We start from the raw sequence: 8,701 nt of genomic DNA, 5'->3' as shown, positions 1-8,701 counted from the left end.
TTCGAGTCTCATTGAGCCTCTTTTCATATTAATCAACGGCATTTGTACAACGTATAAATTAACTCCGAACAGTAGTTCAGCTTGCGAAACGTACATCGGTTTATCAGATGTTGTTGGTGACAGCACTACCTTTAAACGACCGGACCCTGTAAGCACAGTCGGCAGTTAGTGTGTATAATCACAGACCTGAACATTTTTACAAATACACATTTGAAATGAGAAAGGATGGAGCTAAAAACTTTGATCATAAATTATGGAAATGTCATATGAGGTGTTAATAGTGTATTGGGGATTGTTGGTATAAATTCTACAAGTCAAACTAATAACAAAATACAGACTTTAATAAATATTACACCATTACAATTGAGCATTGCAGGGAGCTGCCACTGGCGGAATGGTTCGCACAGTGGACTCGCAACCTCGGGATTGCCGATTCGAGTTTGTCTCGGCAGCTAAAAACAATGGGGCAAGCTTCTTAAATCGGTTATCGGTTAACAGCCTTAATTCATACTTGGCGGGAGCGTCGGCGAACACAAACACGTCTCGCTACTGCCTGTCAGTCGGGATTATTTTCTCATTGATGGTGACCAAAGACGCTAGGACCACAATGCAATCATCCTTGGCCCCACAGTGTACATGTGGGGGACTCTGTACGTGTAGTCTCCCAAAGGCAGACTTGGCAACAATGAGCGTTGGTCACTGTACTGGGGTTTTTTGTGTTGTTTGCTGCCTCATGCACAAAGGTCGAGTGCCAGTGGCAACGCAGGTGGCCCACAAGTGTGTGCGTGGTTCTCGTCTTCTGTTTCAAGGCTTAACGAAACGGAGAGGGGGGGGAAACATTATTAATGGAAGCACAATCGTGGTTTACGTTTGTTTAGTGCATTACACTGCCTCGTAAGTCAATAGTTAAAGTTGGCTCGAAGTGAACACGCCTAGGGTTGAATGAGTCTCAGCGGAATGCTATTTTGAAAACTAGTTGTTTCGGTAAAGTCACGTAGGTAGAAAAAATAAGGGTCTGCCCAATTAAGGGACTGGCACGGTGGCCTACGTCCGTGATCCGGTGCTTTGGAGGCAAGGACTGATGGATCGCGTAGAGAATTCCACAAGTCTGTTGGCCTGCGAGGTGGCTATGAGGTTGCAGTAGAGCAAATAAATTTGCTTTGAATGTTGAACATACTTCACGCTGGTCAGCGCTGGCTGATGAAGGCGGCAATGCCGGTTGAAATATTCTGCAGCGATCTGTGGCCGGGAACCGAACCCTGGTGTCCAGATTCACAAATCACTGTGCCACTTCTTCGCACTACAAATTGTACAAGCCCTCCAATAATATATAATAACACTGCCCTAAGATATAAAGGTCCTATAATAATAGCAGTTGTGCTATGAAGAAGGGCCATTGCCTAAACGTCTCCAATTATATATTTTATTTTAAGACTACAGCATTATTGATGACTGTCGAGTTTTTTTGTTGTTGTTAATTCTGCTTCTGCACCACTGCCAACGCAGTATCAGCATCACCGAATAATTATAAAATGGATTTTGATTTACAACTGAGTCAAGTTCTGGGACTCATGTTGTCTATGTGGGCACGTATCTCGGGATAAACTAAAGATTACATCTCTGGAATGTAAACGCCAATAACATATGAGTTAAATAGTACAATGAATGTAAAATCACAATAAGATATGTTCATGAATACAGGAATATCTTGCACTTTCGTCTGGTTAGGGACCAGAGCATGGACGCATGTCAAAAATGGACGAATGTTAAAACACTATAATAATACTGTTATCACAAAAATAACTATGAATTATTCTTTGGTTCTTTCGGTAAAGTCACGTAGAATGAGAATAAAATAATAAGATAAAACAATAAAATTCTCACGACGTTTCGGCCACAACACAAGTGACCTTCAGGTGAAAGGAACATACCTGTCGAACGACAGTAGGCCACTTGTGTTGTGGCCGAAACGTCGTGAGAATTTTATTTTATTTTATTATTTTATTCTCATTCTACGTTAACATTACCGAAATAACCAAAATAAGAGGAATCCTTGCAGTCACGAAAGCTTTAAATCGAAATGTAACAATGAATTGTTTACAGTATCATCACAGAAATATGTACAGTATTAATAATGTATGAATAAACACAAATATAAGAGATGCTCACTGAACGACTTCTATTCAAAGACTGAACGAAAAAGATGGCGCATGGCGCGAACTTTGGGCAAGTTTAGGGATGAAATCGGACGAAAGAGGAAAGTGCGTGGACGAAATTTGAAATGTGATAATTTAAAACGGCCGAAAGAGCGAAGCGACAAAAGTCAAGCGGACGAAAGTCAAGGTATCGCTGTATAGAGATTTCAGCAACAGCGTGCCAAAAAAAGGCACGCCATTTCATAATTTGTCTTCCGGCCATTTGGGCAAGAAAGGTAAAGCTATGATGTGACTGTTGGCACGTATGCCGCAATATGCCACTTGATGTACCACAGTCTGCGTGATCTATGAAATACGACATCCTGTTGATGTGCAAGCAACAGGTGAAATATTTGCTGCCATAAACAGGTCGATTTATTAATTAATTTCTAAACTCCTGATAAAGCTCAACATACAGATTTCACCCTTCTCTGTTGCAAGTCTCACTGTGCTCTGGGGGCTTGAATCTGATCCCGCACCTTTACATCTCACATACACGCCTGGCTCGCGTAAGACAAATAACAGTTGTATGTATGTTGATCTTCTTTCACACCCTACGTAGCTAACCACGCTAATCGTAGGTGCGGGGGAAGGACAACAAACACAATCAGTTCTAAACGTATGATGGCTTTCAGCACAAAATGCCACGGAGATACGAGACTGTGGTTGACCACAACCACCTGCCATCGCAACTTGCGCATTTTGCGGGAAAACCCATTGCTAGATCATTTGTAAAAAAAAAACCTCATGTTTTTTCATGAACATCGTAGGAATTGCTACACATTTGCAAACACCCCCGCCTCGAGTGTTCTTAAAGTCCCCGCGTTGTCGTTTGAAGTGTTGAGGCAAACATGTCACGGTGAATTTAATCCGGTTAAACATGTTACTCCGATCTCTCTGACGGACAAACTGTTCTCCACAATAAAACGGCGAAACATGATCAGCAGCAGTGATCCTCCTCAAATAGTGAGAGGCTCTCATGGTAAAACGGACACATTCATCTCCAGCGCCCTTGCGATTAATTGCTGCGTTACAGCGCTATAGAAATTGTAATTATGTATATATGTTGACCTGCTTTGACACCGTAGGTAGTTAACCGTGATACTCATTCTTATAATAATAGTTGGACTCTGACCAAATCACACCCGATTTCATGACATCTCGGACTCTTATGAGCAGGATTGAGGCTGGATGGATAGTGGTTGTATGGTTGAGCACATGCATTCAACAGGTGGTACAGGTTATTGTGGGGGGCTACGATGTGCAGAGCAGCAGAGAGTAAGTGCAGCCAAATCCACTTGTATTGTACAATACGTCTATGCTCCACTGCCCTCACAAATCCACAACGAATCACGACCCCTACACGTTGTCGGGATGCACTTGTCCAGCATTGGATAGATAACCGGGGCTGTTCATGGTGTATAATACCGTGCTTCGTTGTGTTGAGATCTCAGAAAATGTGGTGTATCGTACACACGAGCAATGTCTATACGTTTCGAATGTGCTAAAGGACACAGTGCATGCCTATTGTTGTTGTTTTTTTACAGACAGAGCTCCGTCAACCCATACCTTTGTTCCACCGATCCCGGCATAGTTTCTGCTGACAGTAAATGTGACAGTTAGAATACAATTTCCCACGTGTATCATCATCATAACCTTAACGGACCCTAATAACACCAAAACAACGTTAATTATCTGCTGCTCCTGACATAGCGTTCAACGAACAATTGACAATGGTAAACGTCAAAGCACATGGCAGCATAGTACATCCAACAGATCACACACCAAGGTGACGTCATTGACACAGGAACAACGGAACATACGACCTCTGGAATGGAAAATAAATTGGTACTGTATTAAGGTATGATAAGCACTAGCACATACCCATCATTATAATGAAAGATAATGCAAATTGCATATATATTATTTTATTAAACATAATATCATAGCCGTCTCTAGGCTTGCGGCAAATCGGGCGACCGCCCTGGGCCCCAAACTTTGGAGGGCATTGCAGGGGTCGGGGGCCCAAAGTGTGATTTACTCCGGGCCCCGCACCCCCCTATGGACTATCGTTTAACGCGCACCTCGGCCGTGAAGTCTACTAAAAATAACCGTGCCGAAATCCGGAGCCTTAGCTATAAGCAACAAGGCGCCGGCAATGACGGTGTTGGTAGTAGACTAGAGTGATTGGTTTATGTAAAAACAATCACTAGCTTAAATCTCGACGTTTACAGCGGCATGGGTGCTTCACATCTGCACTGCAAGCGACATTCAATCAGCTCGAGGGCGAGTTCTACACCTGCCCTTTGTTCACAAAACCAACCATTCTCTCGGCAAAAAATAAAACACTCAACACATTTGTCAATAGCACTGTGGACTTAAAAGAAAAAAAGCGACGTTTCGGATAATGACCTTTCTTCATAGGACATCGTGGATGCAAGGTGGTGGGGAGGGGGCCATGGGGGTGATCGCCACCCTATACCCCACCAGTGTATTTTGTTGATATTTTTCATGGAAAATAGTTGACTTTTGTAAAAAAAATTACTGCTGTACTGTATTATATACAGTGAGGGAAAGAAGTATTTGATCCCCTGCTGATTTTGTACGTTTGCCCACTGACGAAGAAATGATCAGTCTATAATTTTAATGGTAGGTTTATTTGAACAGTGAGAGACAGAATAACAACAACAAAATCCAGAAAAGCGCATGTCAAAAATGTTATAAATTGATTTGCATTTTAATGAGGGAAAAATGTACTTGACCCCTCTGCAAAACATGACTTGTACTTGGTGGCAATCACAGAGGTCAGACGTTTCTTGTAGTTGGCCACCAGGTTTTCACACATCTCAGGAGAGATTTTGTCCCACTCCTCTTTGCAGATCTTCTCCAAGTCATTAAGATTTCGAGGCTGACGTTTGGCAACTCGAACCTTCAGCTCCCTCCACAGATTTTCTATGGGATTAAGGTCTGGACACTGGCTAGGCCACTCCAGGACCTTAATGTGCTTCTTTTTGAGCAACTCCTTTGTTGCCTTGGCCGTGTGTTTTTGGTCATTGTCATGCAGGAATACCCATCCACGACCCATTTTCAATGCCCTGGCTGAGGTAAGGAAGGTTCTCACCCAAGATTTGATGGTACATGGCCCCGTCCATCGTCCCTTTGATGCGGTGAAATTGTCCTGTCCCCTTAGCAGAAAAACACCCCCAAACCATAATGTTTCCACCTCCATGTTTGACGGTGGGGATGGTGTTCTTGGGGTCATAAGCAGCATTCCTCCTCCTCCAAACACGGCGAGTTGAGTTGATGCCAAATAGCTCTATTTTGGTCTCATCTGACCACAACACTTTCACCCAGTTGTCCTCTGAATCATTCAGATGTTAATTGGCAAACTTCAGACGGGCATGTATATGTGCTTTCTGGAGCAGGGGGACCTTGTGGGCGCTGCAGGATTTCAGTCCTTCACGGCGAAGTGTGTTACCAATTGTTTTCTTGGTGACTATGGTCCCAGCTGCATTGAGATCATTGACAAGATCTTCCCGTGTAGTTCTGGGCTGATTCATCACCGTTCTCATGATCATTGCAACTCCACGAGGTGAGATCTTGCATGGAGCCCCAGGCCGAGGGAGATTTACAGTTCTTTTGTGTTTCTTCCATTTGCGAATAATCGCACCAATTGTTGTCACCTTCTCACCAAGCTGCTTGGCAATGGTCTTGTAGCCCATTCCAGCCTTGTGTAGGTCTATAATCTTGTCCCTGACATCCTTGGAGAGCTCTTTGGTCTTGGCCATCGTGGAAAGTTTGGAATCTGATTGATTGATTGCTTCTGTGGACAGGTGTCTTTTATACAGGTAACAAGCAGATTAGGAGCACGCCATTTAAGAGTGTGCTTCTAATCTCAGCTCGTTACCTGTATAAAAGACACCTGGGAGCCAGACATCTTTCTGATTGAGAGGGGGTCAAATACTTATTTCCCTCGTTAAAATGCAAATCAATTTATAACATTTTGAAATGCGTTTTTCTGGATTTTTTTTATTGTTATTCTGTCTCTCAATGTTCAAATTAACCTTCCATTAAAATTATAGACTGATCATTTCTTTGTCAATGGGCAAACGTACAAAATCAGCAGGAGATCAAATACTTTTTTCCCTCACTGTATGTGTTGTGTGTCTAACTAACTACACGTAGACGACTTCTGGAGGCAACGCGTTTATTCCAACAACTCTACGAACAGCGACTGTAACACGAAAGGGTACGGCCCCTTCAACCCGATAGCCTAAGGGAGGTACAGCCTCCCTTCTAGTGTGTCCTACACACCCCGGGCTACTCTACACCCAGGTCCCTTGCCACGGCCACTAAGGGAGGCTAGACCGACCCGACCCTGCCAGGGTACGGGTCCCATCACTGGTCCGCTACAACCCGGCTCTGACCAGAGCCTCAGGTGAGGGTCCCAGGGTGCTGGTCCAGTCTTCAGGTCTTGGATGTCTTCAGGCTTGAGTTGGTGAACATTACCCGACTTATTCAGAAGGCCGGCCTTTTATCCTCAGGTCGGGGCTTACCCCTCCCCTAATAACCCCCCCCCCCCCCCCTCCAGAACCTTCTGGAAGGTCTTTAAGGGCCTTAAATCCTAAAGAGTCTTAAAACCGGTGGGCGGTCTCGATCCCCCCCCAGCCCCCAGCCCTTGGGGGACTGGGGTGTTAACCTCCGATCACGGGCCACCCGAGGGGGGGGGGGGGGGTTTACCCCGTGACCGTGGTGGCAGGTAAAGCGACTTACAGCGCCTTGTTATGGCACAACATATGTATGGCCCTTTTTAAAAAGCTTAATATTCCTGGACTCACCCCCATGGGAAGTTTCCTGATTTCTCCCTCGTCAGGTAGTCGGGGCGTCATCTCAATCCTACGGTTGACGCCCAGGTCCTCTGTTTTGTCTGGACTTGCATCGTGTGTCTGGACTTTCTCGAGAGTTTCATCCGGGTTCTCAGTAAATGTTTGCGCGATCATTCTTTGTCACTGCAGCCCAATTCGTGAGACTCTGTATTGCCTACAGCTGCGCGAGACCTTAATATTAACATGCGTGTGTGTGTAGTTTCCACCCCTCTTACGTTGATACATATTTGCAATTCCATCTAGTTTCATGCGCGTTGTGTTGACTATTTCTCGACATGCTTTTTTTGTGGAAATAAAATCCGTTGTAAGTTTAACACGCAGTAGGCTTTCGTGACAAAAGCATTATCCATAATAGAGGTTTTTGGGTTAGATCGTGTAATTTATATGCATACATTAACCCCCCTCCTCTGGCCTTCGCACCTGATTAGCTCACAAGTGACGACATCACATGTGTAGTGGCGTAACGCGCGCAGGGTTGCAAACAGCAGGTGCATTTCAGAGCGAGCAGGTGCAAGCGTTAGGACATGGAACAGCTGCCAGAGAGGCATCAGCAATTAGGGGGAGAAGCGGTAACTGGTCGGGTGCATATTCTTGGTTCTTTCGGTAGTCACGTAGAAGGGAAATAATAAAATAATAAACATGAAAACATAATATAATAAAATTCTCACGACGTTTCGGCCACAACGCAAGCAGCCGTCCTCAGGTGAAGAAACAGAGCTGTCGGAAAGATAGCGTCTTAATGAACACTGCTAAGCTTGGTCGGAATTGCATTGAGCTCTATGGTGTGGTGTGTAAATATCAGAATTTCGGAGACAAAGACGAGGGAGCAACGCTGTATTCCATAGAGATGGAACAGGTGCAGTCCAATGTCCCCTGATCCATTTGTTCCTCCTTAAGTAAATGCCCTTGGTATGTTTAGCTGTTTTCCAGTTTACCCCTCCAAAAGTATTTCGTTTGGTTAGCAAACTAGTAAATAGTCAAATTAACGCGTTCAGCCTGTACACTTGCTGCCAATGCAATTCCCAAAACTTTGAAGGCGCAGTCAGACCACCACGAGATGTTCATGCACATTTGAATCTTACTAGGGTGGGGAAAGCGCCGTCATCTCGGTGAGATCTTTCTTTATCCATCAATTGTTTGAAATTGACAAAAAAAAACATCCCCGAGGGATAATTAATTAAATTGCATGTCTTTTGCACAGTATTGGATTACAACTGCTGAAATGAAATAGCGCACATTCCATATAGCTATTTTAATCACAATTATGCGACAATAATTGAAACGTTGCACTACACCTTAGCTAAAGGGGGAATATGTGGTAGACAGTAAGTAGACTGGTGGAAGGGTGGGGTAGAGAGCGGGAGTGGGCGTGGATGGGGGTATAACGTCATAAACGTTTGTAGCCCACGCTCCTTTAGGTGATGCGTTGTCGATTTGGCTGCCGCTGCAGGTGCTATATTATTGCGAGCGTGGCTACACTCACGCACGCATGTAGTGAATGACCTCAGAGGTCAAAACTCCCCTGTGCTATATTCCTTCTCAGCAATAAAAATGCGCGTGCCTTATTCAGAACCCGATCCTGGACATACGGAGCTCCCTCTCTCCCACAACCAACATGGG

The sequence above is a fragment of the Petromyzon marinus genome, chromosome 21 (genome assembly GCF_048934315.1).
Source record: "Petromyzon marinus isolate PM22_M1 ecotype Great Lakes invasive population chromosome 21, UKy_Petmar_22M1.pri1.0, whole genome shotgun sequence".
NCBI classification, from domain to species: Eukaryota; Metazoa; Chordata; class Hyperoartia; order Petromyzontiformes; family Petromyzontidae; genus Petromyzon; species Petromyzon marinus.
Note: the sequence above shows the minus strand (reverse complement) of the source record.